The sequence below is a fragment of the Furipterus horrens genome, unplaced genomic scaffold (genome assembly GCF_987537825.1).
Source record: "Furipterus horrens unplaced genomic scaffold, mFurHor1.1.pri manual_scaffold_1, whole genome shotgun sequence".
In the NCBI taxonomy this organism is placed as follows: domain Eukaryota; kingdom Metazoa; phylum Chordata; class Mammalia; order Chiroptera; family Furipteridae; genus Furipterus; species Furipterus horrens.
Window position 1 is genome coordinate 189,877,562 of NW_028327171.1, and position 23,989 is coordinate 189,901,550.

The following is a 23,989-nucleotide window of genomic DNA, read 5'->3' on the forward strand; positions in this document are numbered from 1 at the left end:
TCCTTTTGAGAATTACTTCTTCCTATTCTGTGTTTACTTTCTTATTTTGCTGTTTCTCTTTTTCATCTTAATTTCTAGAAGCTATTTGTTATTTTGCATATTAACTCCTTCCTGTTGTGTATGTATGGTGCATATAATTTCTCCCATTAAATAACATTGTTTATGGTACACTTCACTGTGCAGAAATGTTGTAGGATTTTTTTAGTCAGATATGTTTAATCTTTCCAGTTACAGTTGCTGGTGTTTTAGTCATGACATTTCTGACTAGTATTATAAAGATAGCCAATATTATTTTAAAATCTCCTGTATTTTCTTTTAGGCTTTTATAGTTTTCTTTGTTTAGATTGTTAATCCCTCTGGACTTTTTTCCTGAAATATGGGCTAAGATAGTGTATTAGTTATACTGGACACAACAGATTTTTTTTTTTTTTAATTAAGATAGCATTTGAATGTGGTGTTTAGCAAGTAGATACCATATAGTGACTCAAAGACTTAGAGGCCCTTCAATCCTCTGTTTCTACCCTTCTCTGGGTAAGGAGTCAACAAATTACTGCATGCAGGACACAAACCCACTGCCTGTTTTCTGTAAATAAAGTTTTATTGGAACACAACCATGTCCATTTGTTTACATAGTGTCTATGACTGCTTTCCTGTAAAACAGCGTAGTTGAATAGTTGCAATAGAAACCAATGACCCAGGAAGCCTATAATATTTACTATATATATAGCACTTTACAGAAAAAGTTTGCTGGCTCCTGCTCTGATGTCTCAGAGACCTTAGTTTCCACATGGCCATTGGAGAAGAGAGATCATGCAGGAGATTTTCCATGGGTGGGAACTGGAAGGGGAATATGAAGCTTTCAGTTACATTTTATTGGTCAGAATTCAGTCACTTGGCCTCACCTAACTACATAGGAGGCTGGAAAATGTGAATTAGTTGTGCATTCAGGAAAAAAAGAGGAACAGATTTGTAGAATTATTAGCCATTCTCTGCCACAGTGTGCCCTGTAATTATTTGTTTCTTTCTTACTGCCTATATTTAATTAGAAGAGGCTGGATTATGCTGCAGAAACAAATGACCCCTAAATCTCAGTAGGTCAGAACAACTAAGGTTTATTTCTCATTCATAATACATATCCATAAGGGGTAGCAGAGGTGGCATTGCTCACTGTTGTCATTCCCTCCAATCCAATGGAGTGGCCACCACCAGGCACACCTCATTGGTTGCAGTTCTAGAGGGAAAAGAGAATGCGGCGATGCATGCGCTAGTTCTTAACTTCTTCCCAGAAGGGACAACTTATCACTTCCATCCACCTTCCATTGGTTGAAGCAAGCCGTAGAACTATACTGTACCTCAGTAGGGTGGGGGAGTGCAATTCTATCATGTGCTTCAAAGGAAGCAGAGCTGGAATATTTGTGAACAGCCCAAATGAATACCACACTCACTTACACAGACCACATTCATTTCTTGCCTAAGGGAAGTCACCCAGATTTCACCCAGTCATTGCACCTAATCAAAGTCAAGGAACTCTAGATGACAGAGTCTCCAGGAGGTCTGAATAGTGATCTGGAGACTAGCAACTAAAATCACTCTCTGTTCCCACCACTGATTTAGACGCCAAAATTCTAATAAAGACAAGTGACCAGGGCCTGAAACAGGCTTCTGAGATGTGAGCTACTTCAGTGGATGTGAATCCTGCTCTGAATGACCATGCCTAGAGAATCAAGAGCACAGCACAATCTAGGGGTGGAAAGTAGAGAATGTGGCATTTTACTGAAATCACTACTGCAGGGAAACAGCCTCATTGAAAGACACATCATTGTCCCCCCTGTGGTCTCAATTAAGCACATTGGATAAAGAGTGTTGGTGGCAATGTGGAGGAAAGCAGCAGAAACAGATTTTAAAAACCTATATAGAAATATTAAGACATATAAACTAATATTTTGTTTACTTTCTTAAGAAAAGACCATCAATTTCTATTTAGTTTTAAAAATAGTAAACAGATTCATCGAGTATGGTCATAGAGAATCTTCTCTTGTTGCTGTTCCTTGACTACACCCTTCCCCTTATTTCCCTGCTTCACCTCTCCTGAGAATCATTTTGAAAAAGAAAAGCATGCTATCATTAGACAGATAACCTCCTGATAAAAATTTTAAATAATGTAAGTTTTGAATATCTGATGTCAGCAAATTTTTTTCATATTCTATTTGTTTGGATTTGCATATCTCCATGTAATTAGAGGAATGTAACTCATATGTTTTTAAAATCATTTATGGTGAACTCATCAAAATCCTGCTTTGTTAGTTATTTGATGTACAAGAAGTTTTTCCACATGTTTCAATAAGTATTTTAAACCTTCTCTCCAAGAAACAGAAATTTTCATTTTTTTCCAGAGCAATTTAATTTAAACAGTGAAAGATTTAAGTTTGTCTTGAAACTCACTGTCTACAAAACTTTCAAAAGTCTTATTTCTTTTGCTAAGTTCCTTGGCTAACTCTTGAAGGCTATAATTATTTCCTTTAGTTACTTTATAGTTATCTTTTTATGGGCTAGGCCACCATTTCCAGTAGAGAATTTGTTTTAGTCTAGTTTGTGGTACAGTGGCTACTACTACACTCCTATTCTCCTTTCGTTTTTTTCATTAATTCAATGCTTCAACATTTTTGCTCTCAACACACATACCAGTTCTTCTTAAGGCTATTACCCACCAGCTGGGAAATAGCCCTCAATGTAAAAGGCCATGTGTGGGCTTCAGAAAACTCTTTCTTCCCTGTGGTCATATCCAGATCTTGAAAGCATTTTTGTTTCCGTCTTTACCAAGCACGTTAGATTTGGAGTCCTGGGAAGATCATGAAGTTGTAGAAGAAAGAAATGGAGACTGAGCTCAGTGTTATTTCCAAGACCCTTGCCAGGAAAGCAATAATTTATTATTTATTTTTGGAATTCTAATTATGGGGGAAACCAAAAAAACTTAAAGTATATTGCCATAAAATCTAAAAAGTGTATCAAATTCCAAGTCAAATTGTTATAAGTTACCTTTTCCACTTAAATTTAATAACCAATAGGGTGGTGTTTATTTTTTATATTTATATGTCATATGGCTTCTAGAAGCAAGTTCTCCTACTTGCAGCATAGGCAGGATCAGATTATGCAGGTTCAAATCCTCCCTCCATCATTTACTGGCTAAATATCAATAATTTAGGCAAGTTATTTCACCTCTCTGTGTCTCAGTTTCTTTATCTGTAACAACAGACAAAAATAGTGTGAACCTACCTAAAAAGATTGTTTGAAGGATTAAATGAAGTTAATTCTTACAAAGCACTTACAAATGCTTGTAAATTATGATTCATACACCCATCCAGTGTAACAAGAACTGCCACCACAAGTCACTTAAGAAAATATATTCCTTTACTTTTAGCTCCTCTATTTCTTATTACGGCTATGCTTTGTCAACTGGGGCACATTATGTTAGCAGATTTGAACTTTGCCAGAAAGGTGTTTGTATTTTATTTCAAATTGTGATTCTTGAGCATCGGGTGATATGCCATTCTGCTGTACGCTCAGGGGCTCCTTAGAGTTTGGAGTGTGAGAAGTATCAACAACTAGTCTGATATTTCTAAGGGGCTTTGATATCCAGGGAGGCGCTCAGAAACAGCTATTGGTATTCAAAACAAAGGGGGGTGGAAGCTAAGAAGTCATCCTTTAGGGGGGAAAAACAATTGGAGAGCTGCCTGTATTTCACTCTACTGCCTTTCGAAGAGGTGTGTTATCTAAAGTGCTTCCATCATGAATAATGATTGAGAAACTGCCTTTACTCTTCCGACTACTGTACTCCCAGGCAGAAATCCACGGGCTCATGCCCATGTGTCGATCTGGAATTGGCGTGTAGAGCAGACCGTGTCCAGAAGCCCCGTGTGAACGGGCAGCGGAAGGGAGGGGCCGGAACACTCCTGGTGAGAGGGATTTCTAGGGTCAGACCCGAGTCCCAGCACTTTTTCCGAGCCTAGTTCTTCAAATCTTTTCGGAATCCACTCCCTTTGTTTACATTTTGAGCCTGGCTCAGCACCGGAAAGCATTACTACCTTCTAAAAGGAGAAGTATCTTGCATCTGCAGACAGCGTGGAGAGGCGGAGGGAGCAAAGTTCATTCTCCTGGGTATGGGAGGATGCCTCGCCTGCAACACGTGTCGGTTGTGGCAAAATCCTTCAATAACAGGGTCAGTTTAAGTGAGGTGGAGGTTTGGGGAAAAGCGAGGCAGTTGGTGCGGGGCAAGCAAGCAAAGTGCGGAAGCTGTACGGGGATTCTTCTAGAAAGTGGGGTGGGAAAGGAGCTAGGGAGGGCGTGTGGAGGGAAGGGATCTGTGTCAGAACGTGCGTGTGATACAAAACCCGAGAGAGGCGTGAGCAGCGCTGTGTGTGCGAGCGGGAGCGAGGGGCGCCGGCTCAGGGTGTGTGCGCCTGGGTGAGTGACACTGAGGGGCGGGCTGGCCGGCGGGCCGGCGGGCGGGGGCAGCCTGCGAGGGGCGGGAGTGTCCCTGCGTGGAGCTGGCCGACCTGGAGTTGTCAGTGAAGGAATCCGTCAGGGGCCGAGCAGGCTGCACCCTCCGCCGCGAGCGCTGGCAGCGCGCGGCCCAGGCAGCGGCTCTCTCTGCGCCCGCCCTCCGCGCCGCAGGGGCCGCCACCTCCGTTGTGCGTCCCCCCGCGACCGCGCCCCCGATCCCGGTCCCCGGCCCGGGACAGAGTTCCAGGCTATAGGCACAGAGGTAAGCCCGGGACCCCTGGCCACCGCCGCCTGGGATCCCCTCCTCGCCCTCCAGGGCCGAGCCGGGACGCAGGACTCGGACGGACTCGGTGGGGCCTGAGCGGCCGGGACCGTGGCTCGCTCCGGATCTCCCGTTCGGCAGCCTGGGCCGCCCAGCCCCCGCCGCCTCCCGGGGCGCTGGGTGTGGCCCAGCTCGGCGCCGACGCCGGCTGGCGGCAGGGACCGGACGCCGAGGTCGCCGTCCTTTCTTTCTCTGGCCCGCGCGATTGAGCCGGCAGGCAGGCGAGCGGGAGGAGGCGCTGGGTCCGCTGCACATTTGCCCTCTCTTGGCGAGCGTGTGGCCGCCGCGCTCCGACGTGGATCTGCCGCCCCGGGTCAGAATCGGCCGCTGTCCCTGGGCTGCCCTCCCGGGCGCGAGCGCCCGCCTCTACTGGCAGAGCGGAGTGCCACCCACCCCCTCCCGCCGCCCGCTGCCCGCCGCACGCCTCAGCGGGACCATCCCACCCCCGATTGTGGCCCCGCGCCCCTGGGCGCCAGTGGGAGCGGGATGTATCGGACCCCCGTGCCCGCGAACTCGCTTCGATTGCAGGCTGGGTGACGGGAGGAGAAGCCGAGCGACCTGGCCGCGGGACGAAGCGGTCGCGCCGCGGTATCTAGGCGGCTGGACCCGTAGTCCGCAGGCAGCGGCCTGAGCTTGGGACTGTACTGCGGACGAAGCCCAGCACAGCGGCTGTTTCCGAGGTCCGGGGTGGGCCCGTCCCCGTCCCGCTCTTTCCACTGCTCGCTCTCACTCTGTTCGGTTGTTAGTACTTAATGCACACGTTGGAGGTGAAAGGGCTGAGACTTGACCGGGACAGGGATGCGACCAAAGCTGCCCATCTACACAAGTGGAGGATTCCTGTTCTTGGGGGGTTGGTGTGTGTTTGTGGACTTCATAAGCTTTCAATTTCCAGCGTTCCTGATTTTAGTGGGTGCCAAGGTTTTGGAGACCTGACACTGTAATGACTTTTTTTTTTTTTTTTTTTTTTTGGACAGCATTTTTCTTTGAGTATAGATTATGGAATCTGTGGCTTGAGAACTAGTGAACTTCATACACAGCCCCTTTCTTTACATAAAATATTGTGTAATAGTTTCATTTGCTTATTTTTAAAAAATTTTTAAATGTTGCATTAGGAACTTTTATTTGTTCCTTCACAAGTAAGAAAAAAAACGACTCTGAAATTTTAGAACCTATGCAGAGGAAGAGGCTTTATGCCAGTATTTGAAAGAGTAAGGTCGTGTGACCTTTATGACATTGGTTTAGTTTTTCTTAATGGAATGATTCGTTGCCATTCTGATTATGTTTTCCAGAGATAAACCTGATTGCAATATAGCAGGGGGGAAGTATAAGAAGTTAGAAATTGCTTCATTTAGGAAAAATAAAGGAATATTCAGGCAACAAATTCAGTTATTTTGAAAGATACTCTGAAAATAAAGACTAAAGTTGCCTTCTGGGTAAAGTATTTCATCCGCCTTATAAAATTGTGTCACTTAAGCAGAAAGCAGTGTGTCGTGTGGATGGGGCAGTTTTATCAAGTAACTGTAGTGTTCAGAAATACCTGTATGTGATAATATTTAATGGATCTTTAACTAGGGGGGAAATCAACTTTGTGAATGATTTTCTCTTTGGACAAGGCATTTACTGCTGCAGTCTCTAATTAGAGTTTTGGATGAAACTCAAGCTTTGTTAAAAGCTATTTTATGAAGCAGCAGAACAAAAAGCATATAAAGTTCTGTATCTTTGTGGCTTTAAACATACATACACAAACTAGACTAGCCCCACAGGTGATTTGCATAAAAATACAATTACTTGAATGCAGAGAATATTTAAGAGGATAGAAAAAAACTCAACATCTGGGAAAGGAGTATATTAATTGACAATTTTCTTTCTTTCTTTAATTCCTGCCTCTGAAAATATTAAATGATTTCCTAGGAATCAACTTAGTTTAATATACTTATTTGGACAGGCAAAAGGATCAAGACTCCCTTTGTATTCATTTTGTTTTACGGAGGCACCTAATGAAAGTCTTCATGATCAATTTTGTGCTCCCACTGATTTTCAGGTGGCCCTTGTGGAGATGGGTGTCTATGAGCTGTGAAGCTGCTTTGCCATCTCTGAAATGATCAGGGAAAGAAAATGCTTAGGCCACGTCATTGCAGTCTTGTAGTGCTGCCAATCAGAAGAAGCTCATAGGTCAATTTTGCTGTGCAAATAGAAATACTTTTCCATCAGAAGGTAATCTTGAGATATGGCTCATTTTTGGTACTAAATTTTATCAGTTTCAGTCTCTGATCACAGAATTGTGCTGTCATTAATAATGAACATTGATTTACGGCCTTTTTGTTGAAGGTGCTAAGATGGTCTTCATTCTACTATCTTTACATAATTTTAATTAGCATCTTATGAGGTGCGCTGGGACAGGAACTTCTGGTTTTGATTGATAAAATGGAAGAAGTTGAGGTTGCTTATGGTAAAAGCTACTACCACCTGTCTCACAATATGATAAGAATGGGGTAGGTTCTATATGCATTAAACAGGTACCGCTTACTCACTGTGCTTTAGTACTTCTTTCCTACTCATCTTCTATAGACCCATTACTATTATTTGACTGTGACAGTTGAATCATATGAGTGCCATAATTTTTGTATGCAGAACAGTAGCTTTTATAAACATGACAGTGGACATGAGGGCAGAAATGTAATATGACAGAGTGATGGAGTCTGTTTATTGATCTCTAAATGATTGTGCATAATTCAGCTGATGAATTCATTCCATCACTGTTATGTCTTACCATGTAATCACACAATTAAAGTATGATTTTCATGATACAAACTGTTAATAACCCAGGACACATAATTATAGAAGAAAAACAAACCTTTTCTTCCTTCCCTTTTTTGAAGTAGTCTGCTGTGAAGGTGTTATTTCCTTGACACATCAATGGCTAATTTGGAGTTGTGATGCTTGTTATGTAAATAGGCCATATGTTGAATTTCTACAGAAGTGTACACGTTCACTGTTGTGGTACTGGACAGGATCTGCTAAGTACCGCATCTAAGAAAATTAGTCTGTTAGTGCTGGCAGAAACCCCATAGTCGTTATGCACCTGTTTAACAGACTTTTCATAGTGGATGTCCTGCTGGCAGGCTAAAAGGCCTCCTGCCTGATAACGAACTTTTCATATTCTCTGCTAAACCCTTTTCTTTCACGGAAAGACTCCTTTTCCTGATAGTCTTAGCATTCTTTTCATCACCCAGATTTGAGACCTAGGAACCACCCCTGACTCCTCTGCCTTTCATTCTGTCAGTCATTAACTCTTCCTTCATGACAGTTTCCCTGAGCCAGCCCCCACTTTCCTTTGTATTCCTCATTCTCCCCCTGATAGCCTAGGTCCTTAGACATCATTGTGCTCTAGGGTGACTATAGTCTCCTACATCCTGGTCTCTGTAACTGAGTTTTCCCCTTTCTGCCACTTCCACCACATCAACCTACTTAAAACTCTTCTCCTTCTAACTCTTCTCCAAGCATTGCCTCACAGGGGGCCTGTGTTGAAGTCACGTTTGCCTGATTCTAAGTGCTCTTTCTACAAGTTAAAATACTTTCCATGTCCCCCCAAAATTGCCTTTGGCGTGAAGTCTGAGCCTGGTTTCACAGACCACACAGTCTTGCCCAAATTTACCTATCCAGCTTTATTTTATACTTTTCTCCAACATGAACCTTTATTCTAACTAATTGGATCTCACTGCCCTGCAGAAATGACTTTGTACCCTTTTGTTCATGATCTGCCTTTTAGAATGTCCTTCCTTTTTCCTCTGCCCTATTCATGTTACCCTCATGGGCTTTCTTCTCTTCTGCTCTTTTGTCTACATCATTTCTTTAGACCATCAGATGCTCTCTTATACTATTGTGTTCTTAATTCTTGCTTTCCCAACTAGATTGCAGGTTCCTTGAGGGCATTTATGTACCTTGTATGCTGTGTTTGAATCATTTAAAGGCCTTTGGGCATAGCAAGCACTTGACAAGTGTGTGTGTAGCATCAATAAACCAGAAGAGTGACTTTTTTTTTTAATGATGGACTTTGATATTGCCTGTGTGCTGCTCACCCTTGTGTCCCCAGAGCCTAGCTTACAGCTTGACACCTAGTAATGACCTCAATAAATATTTGTTAACATAGAAATTAATGTTGACATTGGATCAAAGGGACAGACAGGCATTCGAAGGAGACATTTGTCAAGGAGTTTTTCCCATTTCAGTGGTTCTAATCAGCCTCTTTATTCATCAGCTTTTTGGATTTGGAGGCCTGGCATAATCCAGAGTTGAGATAAATTGTGAGTTAGAATTAAGGAGGCTGTCGTTATTTTAAGGTGGTGTGATGGGTCCCACTAGTGAACAAAAATAAAAGCATGCTGGTCTTATGCCAGTATTTTTATGTAAAAAACAATTGGACTTGAGTTATTGGTTATATAAAAGTTAAGCTAGTCAGCCCTAGAAGCCCACACTGTATTGCAGGATTACCCAATCTTTTCATTTAAAAGCTTCCTTGTAGTATATATATCTGGGGGATCCATCTGAGGATGAAGTTGAGGTAAGGAAGAGATGCCACACCCATCCTATTGTATTCAGGACAAAAGGACAAAATCCAATTCTTTAAACTTATAATAAGACTCGTTTTGTACAATGCGCTGTTTCTGCCAAGAAGGAGTTTATAGTCAAGCAGGAGAAATACCACATAGCCCAGAAACAAAGGTCTAAGAGAGCTCAGAAGGGAAAATTTCCTTCTTGGGAGCTGGTGGGGGGTGCCTAAAGTGATCATGGTTTGAGCTGGTTATTGAAAGGATTTGGGCAAGACTTCAATAGCTATAATTGGAAATACAAGGGAGAAGGAAGGGTGGGAAGACTGGGGGCAGTGCAGGGGCGGTGTTCCAGGATTGTTTGATTCTGACACCAGTAGTATGCTACGGCTCTCCTGTGCACTGGTGGTCTGCAGCGCTCAATAATGAAACTTGAAGGATATACAGACACCTGCAATAATTACTTTTGGTGCCAAGTGCTGAATTGACCATGACATAAAGCACAAAATAAATCTTTTAAGCAATATAACCAGTGCATTCCTGGGTAGCATCCAACTTGCTTAGAATGTTCAAAAAGGCCTCCTGCATTATGGAAACACCACTGACGGTTGAAACTTTCATGGTAATGTAAAGAGGGAATGTCTGCCCGATTGCGCTCCCAAGTAGCCAGCCATCTATGGGACACTGCCGAGTGCACCCAGCAGAGCTTAATAAATGGGTAAACATACTGTTATGTAGAACCCTAGTTCTGATTCTGTAGAATTACCCCCATGGACTGTAGAACTAGGTAGGATATTAGGGTCAGTGTTAAGAAAGTAGTCCTGTTAGGGATTATGGACTGTACTATTTCATCAGATGGAAAGGCCCTGGTGACTAAATTCATTCAAGCATAGGCTATACCATAGCAATGTTTCATTTAAATACATGCATTATCTCCTTTCTTCCTCAAGCAGTGCTTTGAAGCCTATACATATGCTAATTACCCCTATTTTACTGAAGCCTAGGAGGTTGAGTTAACAAGAAAATTGTAGTAGAGGTGTTAAGCCCAGGCAGTTTAAAGGGAGAGACTGAATATGGATTGGATGAGGAAAGGATACAAACATTGAATGGCCATTAGGATTTCCTTTCTTTTTCTTTTTTTAATTTCTTTTTTTTATTGTTGTTCTCTTACAGTTGTCCCATTGCTCTCCACTGCCACCCCACCACCACTACTGTCAGTCCTTGCCCTATTGTCCATGTCCATGGGTCCATTAGGATTTTCAAGGGCCCTTCTTAGCATAGGATTTCTTCTCCAGTTCTCCTTAGGGATCAAGATGCTAATTGTGGCAAAGCACTAATTTATTATCAGCACACCCAATTCCTAGAAAATCAAAACAAAGTGAATACAATGATCATCATCATCATCATTGTCAACACTTACTGATCATCTCACTTAAACTTCACATGATCCTGAAAGGTAGGAATTATGTACCCTTTTTAAAAAGGGGGGACTCTGAAGCTAAGGGAAGCCACATAACTTGATTGAATCTGCAGAACTGGTAAGTCGCAGATGAATCTGTTTGGTGTCTGACCCCAACCCCCAGCTTTTTTCTTACCCTACCCTGTGAAGTAGTGCATGGTGAAATTGAGAATATTTGCCTATCAGTTCAACACTGGACACCAACCAATCAGAGAGGCCACTTGCTATAAACAGCCTCTGTGGCTCCCCCAGGTGATGACTCTCACCTGAGGTGATGTTTAGGTGAAGTCCAAAGGTGTGTTAAAGGATTGGTAATATTCCAAGACTGCAGATCTGAAGTTCCAGAAAGCTAGTGACTTCTTTCTACTATATTCAGCATTTATTTGATTTTATGCATGATATGTAATGTAGTACAATTAAAGAAAAAGAAATACCATCTTTCTTCAGGGTCCCAACCAACCTTTTCTCTCAGTGCATGAGCATGTGTAAGTCTTTCTTATTTTTTTATAAAAACAGAAGACAAAACAAACAAAATCCCCTTGGCTGCTTCCCTCTTGAGTCTGGATCTCATTCCTGGCCTTAGAAGACAGCTCCCTGAAAAACAGGTCCTCGTGCAATCCTGCTCCTCCCCACCTCCTCTTTCCCTCCAGCCCTCTACAGTCCTGTCCTCTCATAATGGCCACCTCTGTCCTTCAAACCCCCAGATCCATTGTCCAGGGTTCTCTTCTAATTCTTGACTGTGTTGGTGTTAATGATCTCTCTCTGCCCCTTGAAAGTTTGCCCACCTATTTTCTGAGTCATTCCTCTCTCCTGATTTTTCCCTGCTGTCCAGTGCTCTGTATTCGACTTTTCTGTAGGTTCCTCTCCTCCTCCCAGACCTCAGCTTAGTATTTTCTTGCACCACTGCCCATATGCCGTTGATTCCTCAATCTACAACTCCAGCCTTGAGTTCTGACCTCTGCTCCAGGTATCTTGAATTCAGCAAGTTCAAAACTCCACTTTCACAACCAGCACATTCCTTCTGTGTTCTCTTAATTAAAGGAACCCACTTCACCAACTTTAAAATCTGGGAGTTGCTCTAGATTCTTTGCTCTTCCTCAGTCCCTGTGTTTCATTGATCAGCAAGCCCTGTAGAAAGTATCTTCTCAAGCTGTCTCGAATCTACCCTCACCTCTCTAGACCATTGCTACCATCACTGTGGTAGTTCAGGCCCTCGTCACTTTTCTTGAGGATTACTGCAGTAGCCTCATAACTGGTCTCTCTGCCTTCTGCCTGGCCTGCCTCCAATCCATTCCCCACACTGCTCCCTTTCTAAAAGCAAATTTGATCATGACTCTTTTCTATTTAAAATCCTTCAGCAGAGTCACTGCTTCTCCTGGATAAAATCTAAGCTCCCTTGCGTGGTACAAAAGCTCCTCTGTGATCTGGGTTCTCCCTTTGGGTGTGTATCAAAGTCTTCTCTCTTGATCCTGGTGCCCAGTGTCTACCCCTGCCTATAGCTTCCCTACTAAAGGACATGAGTTGTTACAGGAAACAATGAGAGGAGGGATGGGAACATAGACCTGTGTGACCAGTACCATGGCCACTTGCTCGATCTGGCTATTGGGACCTTGAAATAAGGCTAGTCCAACTGAGATGTGCTATAAATGTAAAATACATCATAGGTACAAGGGCTTTACATGAAATAAAGAATGTAACATATCTCATTAACAAAATTTAACATAGATTACATATGGAAACTAATATCTTGGATAAACTGTAGTGGATTAAATAAAATATATTATTAAAATTAATTCACATGTTTCTTTTATTTTTTCTAACATGACTACAAGAATATTTTTAATTACCTGTGTGACTCACATTATAGTTCCTTTGAACAGCATTGTTATAGAACATCTCTTCATTCTCAGGAGATGCATCCTACAGGAGCCAAACCCATGAGCTTTTTGAATGATTAAGTTAGCCCTACAGGTATAGAGAAACAGCAATTGCTCAGTTTCTTAAATCCAGCTATATAAAGTGCTTTAGATAAGATTCAGGGAGACAGATTGTGAAAGCAACAGCCAGGAGTCGTGCATACAATGCTCACAGTGCTGAAGTCATGATGAAAGCACATCTGTCTCCCCATTCACTGTCAGGAGTGGGAAGCAGGATACTTGTGTGCTAGAGGAAGGATTGGGACAGGAGGTGCAAGGAAAGGCAAGTGGAAGCCTCCCACCTGAGAGGCACCAAGCACAGTGCCAAGAGCCACACCTGTGTCTCTGAAGTCGCCATCCTGCCATTGATGCTTCCCAGTGGGCTAAGTCCCAGCTCCCATACTGTCTAGCTCTAGGATCCTGAGCAAGTAAATAAATCAGTGGGTCTTGAGCCTCAGTATTCTGTACATCGCACAGCCATTGCATCAAACAGAATGACGTTCCAAATGACTGGTAAGTGCTCTACAGAAGTTAGGTACGCCTTACAATACTGAGGGCAGTGACCTGTACATCATGTGGTCCCAGAGGCTTTGAGGACAAGTACTATGGGCTGTCAGAAAGACCCAGAAGATAATATGGTGTGTCCTATGAGATATGCAGAGCTTTATGTTTTCACAGTGGAAAAGCCAACCGTGATAGGAAATCCGAGCTTAGCGTTTTGCAGCAGGAGGGAATAAGCTGGAGGTGAGGGGAAGAAACCATCACTATCACAAGAAAGATTCAGCAGGATCGGGTTCCAGCGAAGTCTGATAGGCAGCGTGACTCAGCGTGTTTTCTCTGGGTTGTTTGCATGCGGCGTTCTGATGAACCTTTCGCTCTGAGAAGAATCCCCACAAACAGTTGTTTTTCTTTGCTTTTACGTATTAAGCATTAGTATAAGATTCTGTTAAGGGGAGAGATCCTTGTGTTAAAAATAAAAGTATAAAAGTTATACATTTATAGAAAATGGCCCGAGAAAGTGGTTACCACCATGGTGTGATTATTCCCCCAGCCCCCCATTTGCAGGATCTGGGGCCAGTTTAGGCCCCATGCAGTAGGCTTCAGCTCCCTTAGTGACTGTCCATCCATTCAATTGATTGTGCAGTTGACCTTGCCCAGACCATTTACCTAGGAAGCCACAACACAGCCTCATTGTTGGGTAACCAAATTTCCACTTTCTGCCCCAGGTTCCATTTTGTCTCCCACATTTCCAAGTCCTGCTTTGAGTTCTTGTTTAGGAATCCCATCTTGCTTTGGGTAAGTGTGCCACCATGTACCTCCAAGCCTTCCTAGGACAGTAGTGTTGCCTCTGAGCTACAAGTCCGAGGATGAGTCCCTGCTATACTCTTCCAGGCTTCTTCAAGCCTACCAGCAATGGGCAGGAAACTCAGTTAGTTTAATAGATATTTGTGGAATTGAATGCTTGCCTGGATACTGGCTGTTTTCTGGTTCTGGACCCCTGACACTGAACACTGCCTACTGATTGGCTGCCCTACTGGTCTCTAGATCCCACTTGTACCATATACGCAACTTGTGGGGAAGAGGGGAAGGCAAGAACAGGGCTCATATTTTTCTAAATTGTGATACATTCACTTCTTTGTCTTCTGTGAGAAGGCTAGTCTTATGTGTGGATAAAAAAGGTGGTTGCCTTTTTGATGTGATTTCAGGATCTATACTATTCAAAAGGGCACTTCAAATGTCAACAGTTTCACTTTCCTGCTCTCTCATATGGGAAAGCTTATATTATAAAAGCTCTGGTCCTTTTCCTAAGACCAGTACAGTTTAGAAGAAAAAGAGGACAACTCTGGTACTTGAATGACCTGGTTTTGACTCCTGTAATTGCCTGGCTAATATGAACTTGAGCAAATTATTTAATCTTCCTGAACCTCAGTTTGTTTGTTTTTTTCATGTATGACATGAAACTAATATCTACTTGTTTTGTTACAATTTTATTATGACTGGATAAAACAAGATAGAAAGAGCCCGGCAGCAGAGCCTAAGCTGCAAAAGCTGTGGAAGTGGTAACTTAGACATGTACTCCGTAGAAAGAATAATCTTATAGACCCTTCCCTGAGGCTGATAAGGAAGAAAATCAGGAATCTGGGTCAAAGGGCCCAGATTTCACTTATCCAAGGGTAAAAAGGACCAGAAGGAAGTTGCCTTCATATTTTGTGTAAGGCCAGTCTTGTCTGGTAGTTTGCATTTGTGAAAATATTCATCTGGAATTATGAATACAGCAGGAAGCCATGGAAAAAAAGGCATGTTGACATCTTCTGCCAGGATAATGTAAGACTAAACAAAGCAAGTTTTTGAATCTCTGAATAGTCAGGTACATTGCCATCAAAATAAACTTTTATTTCTATTCTTTGCTGACAAATTACACATAAAGAAAGCCACTAAAATAACCTGAAAAGGAAGATTCAGATACAAATTAGACACCGGGGACAGATTTCACACTTATTTTGTTGGAGCCATTCTTTCTTTAACTGTGGGTGTTTGGGAAGTTCTTTTGTTGTAGCTTTTGTTGCTTACAAGGAGGGGGAGGAAGCTTTAGTGTACTAAGGAAGAATGGTTTTGATTGGAGGCAATATTGTTCTCAGTGTGTGCTGACTTTCATATATTACAGTGATTGCTAATGCATAACCGAGAAAACCCATTTATTGAAGTGCCATAACCAGCAGTGAGATAGTCTGATCTGACATACTGCCACTTCTGATCAATGAGTATTTTTCATAGAAACGTGGGCAGTCCTATAATTTGTAAAGGGGAAAGTGGAAGGTATTATCCTGGCAACTGTGACTGCTTAATGTCCTGATCTGGAAGGTCTTTGTCCTTCCTCATTTATGTCCCCTGTGAAGTCTGAATGGTAGACTGGATTCGGTACATGCATTGGTTGCCCGTGACTTCCCCCGCTGCAATACCATAGCCTTAGTACAGTGTCACTTTAAAATTGTGAGCACGCAAGGAGAAAATGTAAATTACTGCCTCAAAAATTAAAAATAAAAGCATTAAACAGATTATTTAGTGCTGGTTTGTGGCATTGAATGTATAAACTCAGTTTATTGTTCTGGTAGTCCCAGAGCAAGAACTCTTTCAGCAGTAATGGATGGTATCAACTAAAGTTACCATGACAACATTAATTTATAATTTCCTAACTTTGGTAGAATTTCACTTCTGCATTCTTCTGGATTGCATTTAAATTTACAGCCATTTCTCATTTATTAAGGCAAGGCATATTCAGAAATTGTTTATATAAATGTCCTAGGAGTATCTTCATGAAAGTTACTGATATGAAATTAGAAGCATAGAATGTGGGCATTTGAAAGGGAGGGTGGATGCCGTGGTCTAAGATTCCCTCCAAATGCAGGAGTCCCTCCCACAGTTTCCCAGTCAACCAGCTGCCATTTGAACCCTGCCAGGAACAAGGAGTTCCTAATTTTGTGACGCTCAGGTATTCTGCTGACAGCAGGCTGCGGACTCCTAAACTTTAAGCTCCTGTATATTTGGACCTTCTCTCATTTGTGGTTGGACCACTACTCTCTAACAAGCACAGGGGGACAAAAATTTTGAAATCTGCTTTCCTGTAGCTTCCTTGTGTTCTCTTCCACCAGCCTTGGGGTTCCATAGAAGAGACATGCACTCTCTGTGTGGTGGCTCTCCAAATATTTGACCAGAGCTATGGTCTTCCTACTCAGTCTTCCCGTTTCAGTCTTACGTGGTCCCAGTTCTTGCAACAGATTTCACACCCGGCCTCTTAACACTCCTGCTCACTCACCACTCTGCCTGTGCCGTTTTAAACGTGAGGCAGCCTGAACACAACACACTACTCCTGAGTTCTCTGAGCAGTAGAAAGCCAAGGGCTGCTGTTAACTCCCTTACTCAGGGCACCCTTCTTTTATTAATCTAGTGAAATATTGTGTTGGCCTCCATTTTAATCAGGGGCAGCACATTGGTGGTTTATATTCAATACCAGAGAAAACCTCCAAATCTTTTTCTTATCAACTGCTACAAAGCCAGATCCCCCTTATTCTGTCCTTGTGCAGTTAATTGTGTGAACCTTATCCTTGCTACACTTTGTCTTCTTTTCTCAAATCCTTTTTCCTATTGAGACATTTTTGAATTCTAATTTTTAAAAATTTAATCCACAGTTGCACATTTGAGAATGGCACTTTCTCTGTCATTCATACAATGTTGGTCACAACACAGGCCAAAGATAGAGCCCTTTGACTTTCTAGAGGAGGCTTCTTGACATCCATATGTGAATTTTGTCAGTTCTTTTAAAAACTAGTTTGATAATCTTTTACTTTATTTTCTTGTTCCCAGGTTGTGTAAGAGGATATAGTCAAGAAAGATTTAATCAAATGCCTTAGTTCATTGATAGAGAGCAGGCTGACAGCTGTTGGGGGTGGGCCGGGGAGGGCTGAGCGGGACAGTAGAGGGATTGAGCAAAAGGGCAAAAAGAGAAAAAACTCACGGGCACGGACAACAGTGTGGTGACTGCCCGGTAGCAGGGGAGGGGAGCTGGGTGTAGGCGGAATAAACAGTGATGGACAAAGACTTGACTTGGGGTGCTGAACACACAATATAGTGTCCAAATGACATGTTGTAGAATCGTGCACCTGAAACCTGTATAATTTTCTTAACTAGTGTCACCCCAATACTAAATTGAATAAAAAGGGGGAAAAATGTGTTAGTAAAGCTATCATTGTTGATCCACTTATTGCCAGTCATAGATCCTCTACTACGCTGTGAAATGAGATTAATTTGGAGCAACTATTAGATTGCATTAATTTTTCTTTTGACAGTTTTACTGAAAAGCATATCTCAGTAGCCTTATTTTTAATTTATTTAAAAATAATTTTGTAAAATAAATTCATACCTCACCTATCATTTCAATTCATATGAACTTGGTTGGTTCAAAGGAATTACTTTTCGTACTCATTCAGTTCTCTTTATAGAATCATTGCTGTGAAAACAAATTGGTGCTATGACAGGAAATCACTGCTTAGGTGTCACTCCAACACATCATTATATTCACACCTCCTGGGACAGACAGTAATCAGGCTGAGGCATGTCCAAACAGTGTGCTGGCATCTATGTAAATAGCTCCATGACAGTATTACTAACATGACCATGACAAAGAATGCACTGATGGCATCATGTCACTAATGGATGTATGTTTTCTCTAAATGGAAAATTCTGTATTATTTGAAAAGAGTAATTTTTTCCTCCACACAATTTTTTGACCTTTTATATTAATAGCAAATGTCTGTCAGACATACATACAGTGCTTTTTGTACTATATTTTGTTGTAGTCATGTACAAAATGAGTTTTTTACATTTTTTAAAATTTTGGACTCAATGGAAAAAATATAAAAATAGTAGAACTGATGAATTTAAATCTATATTAAGTCAAAGAATAAACTATCACTTCATAAAAACACTAGTATTTGTGCAATACTTTATATTTCACAAAGTATTCGCACACATTTTCTTCTTTGAAAACAAAATTTTCCAGTTGTAAAAATAATGCACACTCATTGAATTTGGAAAAAATACTGAAAAGGATAAAAGTAATTAAAAGTCAGCTAAAATTTCACCACCAAAAGGCTGTCATTGTTAGCATCTGGCATGTATTCCTTCCAGATATGCATGTATGTGTGTTGTAAGTATGCGTGTGTGTATCCACTTGTGTGTATTTAGACTAGCCTCACAATGGACATAGGATGTCTGTACTGAAGAATCAGTGTCAAATGGTAGTTAGAAGTACTTTGTAATCAAACACTTTGAGATGCCAATCCTGGTTATGCTACTTATGTGGTGACTGTAAATCACTTAAATTATCAAAAGTTCAGTTTCTACTTCTATAAAATGGTGACAATAATGGTATGTGTCTAGTAGGTTTATTATAAGAATAGGATTATGCATGCAAAATATATAGCATGTTGCATGGCTCATAGTAAATGCTCAGTAAATGTGAGCTACTATTATCATAAGGGTTTTTTTGGTCTGTTTTCCTTACTTAAATTCTAGGATAGCAATTTCCCTTGTCATAAAATATGATTTGAAAAATATTTGGAATGACTGCATACATTTCAATATATGATGATACTCTAATATAATCATTTCCCTATGCTTACACTATTTCCAGTTCCTTGCTATCATAAAGAGCACCACAGTTAATATCCTTTACAGTATTTTTGTGCATAGAAAACAGATTCAGAATGAATTACTAATGGCATTTTGTAGAGAGGCGGAAAAAAACTAAGAATTCTTTAGTGTCTACTAATGTACCAGGGTATTTGGTAGGTTTTTTACAGCAGAATTCTCATTTAATTCTGCCACAATTCTGCTAAGGTAAGTCTGTTACCCCCATTTTTCAGATGAAGAAGCTCTGTGGAGAGATAAGTAGATTGCCCAACGTCACAGATAGTGGTGGTAGAAATGGTGTTTGAAGCCAGCTGTCTGATTTCAAAGCTTATGCGTTTCCATTCTGGCATGCAGTCCATGCCTATCTTTTTAAAGCTGGAGGAATGAATAGTTACCATTGTGCTTTTTACAAAATGTCACTTGGTGCCACATAAAAGATAGGACACTTGGCTGGAACTCTTGGCTTACTCAGTAAAGTATCTCTTGTGTGCGTATGTTCTTATATGTTTTGGAATCGAGCCTCATTAAAATAAGGTGTTAACCAAAGGAAATAAAATATGATGAAAGTAAACCTCAGGGAAGAAAATATTTATTTAGTCAACCATACAAAAGTCATCTTTGTTTCATTTTATAGACTAAGCTAGAATTACTTATCTCCCTAGGAATTTGAGAATTTCACATAAATCAATATAGAAATTAAACAGTAATAACAGCTAGGGTAAATTGATGCTGTCAAAAGAAATTGTAAGTTTCACGTCTTTTATGTTAGGGGTCAAAAGGAAAAATCTTTAGCCTTAGCTATAAGATGATACACCAATAAAGAGCTGTAATAATTGCTATAGGTCTAAGTATAGGTATAGGGGAGACATAACCCCTAAAGAATGATTTGGTGAACTGGCAGGTTGTCTTTAAAAAATCAGCTATTAAGAACATTTATCTTGGCAGCCCTCAAATCTGACATCATATAGTGTGAAATCAATTTTGTAGGAAAAGTGAATAATTAATATGAAGATGATGGCATAGGTATAGCCAGTCAGTACCTAACACACAGTTTCATAGAACAAGGAACAATTAATTGAAGGTGTCTTTTTAATAGGATAATCCTGGTTTGTCATTTTATAGGTTTCAGTTCTTAATAAAAATGAAAGAAAACCTAGTGTGCCCCTGACAAGTGTGGCTCAGTTGGTTGGTCAATGGACCACAAAGCAAAAGGCTGCCAGTTCAATTCCCAGTCAGGGCACAAGCTTGGGTTGTGGGTTTGATCCTGGGGCACGTGCGAGAGACAGCCAATCAACGTTTCTCTCTCACATCGATGTCTTTTTCCCTCTCTTTCTTCCTCCCTTTCCCTCTCTCTAAAAAATAAATAAATAAATAAAATCATTTTTTTAAAAACCCTAGTATGAAATAGTTCACATCCAAGAGGTGCTCTATTGCAGTTTCTAACCAACTGTTGTCTAGTCAGGAAAGCTCTCTTTGGTTATTGAGTTCTTGAATTTTTACAGTCCTTGAGCTGATGCATTCATGCCTTTAAATTGTTCTAGTTTTCTTCAGTCATTTTAGTTCTTGCAGGGGAGGGACAGTTGTCATTCACAGCCCAATAACTAAAAAGGTTTTGGATCTTAGCAAAACATGACTGCCAACTTGACCTGTTGAGAGTATGTCCCCCATGGTGGTGTCACAGGTGGGAAGGGCCCACCAAGTTCAATCTGGGCTCTCTCCTAACTAGTGAGCAATTAGAACTGTGAGCAGAGAATTGGATATGAATCTGCAGATTGGATTCAAGATGTGGCTCCATTGCGTAGTCTAACACTGGGCAGAGGGCTTTGCTATCTCTGAGCCTTGGCTCCCTCGGCTCTCACGTGGCACTAATGACGACTGCATAGTCAAAGGTCATATGGAGGATTAAATTGTATTGAGCAAACCACCTCGCTAACTCAAAATTGCTTTTATGATTAGTTTCCTAGCTATTAATAATGGCCACAGGCCATCCCTCTTGAGGAGAAGCCGATTTACCATTTAAAATATTGTCGAAGGAAAAATGGGAATGTTTGTAAAATATATATATGTAAAAATACACCACTCCTAGGGCTAACCTCACCAAGCTCTCCTCTTTGCTTATACTTTATCCAGAGATAATGGGACAGGTGCTGTCTCTGCCCTGAAAACCCCTGGCTAGCTTGAAGTCTCTCATAGCTCACTCCCATGGCTATTCTTCTGTTGAGGGAAGGAGCCCCTTGGCACCAACAGGTGGTTCTTCTGAACACGGTCAAGACCTTTATAAAAATATGCATTATGTTGTTCCAAGACAGAAGCAAAACTTGTATATTTGATGCATTATGGTAGCTTTCATTAAAAAAGATTCCAAAGAAGGGCTATCCGGTAGAGAAATGTATTCTAAAAAGACTGAATTGTAAAAATGTAAAGAGAACTCTGATTATTAAAGTAATCGTGTTGCTGGAGGGGAGAAGGAAAGAGAACTAGAAGTTAGTAATTCCGACACTGGTGGCATCCATGAAAGCTCTTCAGCCACCTCTGTTGAATTTTTCCCCCCAGATCTGGCTATGACAGTAAGGGCTCAGAAATGGCTTCCGAGCCTGTTTGCAAGACAGTAACTCCCCAGCCTGGGAACGCACTTACTCCCTTTCTCTGGGCTGCTGTGGGCTAGCCTCCATACCTTTTACGTCCTCCCAGGCAGTTATTTTCTCTCAATCTGAAGAGAATGACAGAATTTGTTCATTGCCACCCTAGCTTGGACTATTCTGTAGAACTGAAGGTGTTTCATGCAGTTAATGATTGAAATATCTCTGGCGTTTCCCAGAGATGGGAGTATATGAACAGGATGCTGGACATTTTAGGAAGCCTCCATGACCTCTTAGCAGTAGGGAGCCAACAGAAGACCAACGGGTCCCTGGCCTCCTCCAGGATGCTAGCTGGGAATGCCAAAATCTCATTTTAAATTATTTTCTAAAATTTATTTCTCCTACACTGGAAACTTCTGAATTTCCCTCATTTGCTCTGGTACCACATTTCATTCAGCTCATTTCCTCATCAGCTATTTCTTGAGGGTCTGCTCTGTACTGGGCACTGTGAGAGGAGCAAAGAGTAATCAGATGTCAAAAAGGAGAGAACATTACATACCTTGAATAGTAAGCAAGATACGCCTCCAGAGTTGGGAGGAGGGAGGCGTTAAGTTTGTAATGATTTTTTTTTTTTTTTGCTGTACTTTTTACAATAAATTGTACTACATAAAAATCTATACCAGTATTCATTTATGTAGCAAATCCCTTTATAATGAAAATTCCTGTTATCTGTGATTCGGGCAAGCATCATTAGAACACAATTCCAATACGAAAGGCTGGACAGTCCCTTGGAGTGAGCTAAAATGGGATTTGACCTATATATTGAGCTTTTCATGGTTTCGATATTTTTCATTTTGACATGTCAACAAATACCTGACTTGATATTAAAGCCAGTTAAATCAATATTTCTTGCTGTAGTCAAGGTACAGCAACGTATATCCAGGGGCAACATATCCCCAGCAGCCATTTTTTGTTGAGTACATATATTTTATCACAAACCTCATTGATTGAACTACCCTTAGCTGAGTAGAATGAGAATATCAACATAGCTACCATAAAAAAGAAAAGTCCCTCATTTAAGTAATCTGTAATTTACTTTGCTCACTTTAGTCATAAGGAATGACAATATGGAAAAGACCTTGACTGTGATAGCTAGGCTCCTGTGGGTTGGCTTTAACCCTTCTTCCAACTCCCATCCCAACCAGAGGATGTGTGAACACAGCAGCACAGTAGCAGGTACAGGTGAATCCAGGTATCTCAGATCCTGGGAATCTAATAATTGTGATGGGAAGGAGAATGGGGTAGAGCCAATTCCTACTTACTCTTTTTCTGAACTTTTAACCGTTAGAAGATTTCTGGAAGTTACCTGTTAAAAACTCATTTGTTTCTATAAGAAAGTGCCCTGAAGCATTGTTTTATAACACCAACGAATTTATTTACTGTTATCAGAAAAGCCTAACTTCTCTTCCCTTTGTACTGTGAATAGGAAAGTGATTATCATTTATTGGGCCCCTCCTCTGTGCTAAGCATTTACAGAATCTCGCCTCTAATAGGCAAAATAAAGCTTAAAGGCATGCGTTATTATTTCTATTTTATGTACAGCCTGGGCTGCTGAGTAACTTATGTGAAGATACCAAGCTAGGAAGGGTACAGGGTGGGATTTGAACCCAAGTTTGTCTGATTCCAAAGCCTTTTAACTTTTTACATCAGGTGATCTTCCATAATAAGGTTGAAAAAAAATAATTGCTTCAAATTGTTAAAAGTAACACATGCTTATTATAGGATGTTCTATAAGCATAGAAAATTATAAAGAAGAAAAGGATCACCCATAATTCTTCATCCCAGATATAATCACAACTAAAATTTTAATTTTTTTCTTTCCAGTCGTAAACAAACTATGATTTAAATATCCAGGAGAGTATTGGTCCTCAGAATTGTCATCTTTGAAGTTTATACATCTACTCCAATAATGTTGCCATTGCTTCAAACATTTTTGGAATTTCTTTCCAAGATAATTTAGGAATTGAATTCTCTATACACTTCCAGGCACCAGGTACTTCAGTAGAGACACAGCAGAGACAGTACATATGAATACTTATCAAAATAATACAGTTTTATATCTTTTACCATTTTGTGCCTTCTAAAATTATATGCAGCAAATATTTAACCATCTGTAAAGAATACCAATATTGCATCTCTAAGAACCATAAACATCTTGTGCTAACTTTTATTGTGATAGGAGATGGAATTTATTAAAATGCTACTATCTCCATGTCTAAGATTGATGGACATTTTGGGGTTTGTTTAAAAGTCTTTATTAAAAATTAAATCTATATATATTTAATATCTCATCTGACAACTTGTGTTATTTATGACTCTGCCAACACAATATTTGCTTTTTTGTAGTTCATAAAAAAATCAGAAAATTGTTTTTGTCAAAAGTTTGAAAAACACATTTTAAAATCAATTTCTTTTTA

General features: G+C 40.8%; 1 protein-coding gene across 3 annotated transcripts in view; it reads left to right on the forward strand.

The window, feature by feature from the left end:
- Positions 1-4,168: 4,168 nt before the first annotated feature.
- SPATS2L (spermatogenesis associated serine rich 2 like) overlaps positions 4,169-23,989 on the forward strand; it is a 150,699-nt gene continuing 130,878 nt past the window's right edge. Inside the window, exon 1 of one of the 3 annotated variants that reach the window (XM_090282291.1) lies at positions 4,169-4,216. The gene's annotated coding sequence lies outside the window, so the exon portion shown is untranslated. Of the gene's footprint in view, positions 4,217-4,422; positions 4,462-4,575; positions 4,763-23,989 lie in introns of those variants that run through there. The other 2 variants (XM_090282325.1, XM_090282318.1) reach the window with 2 other exon arrangements.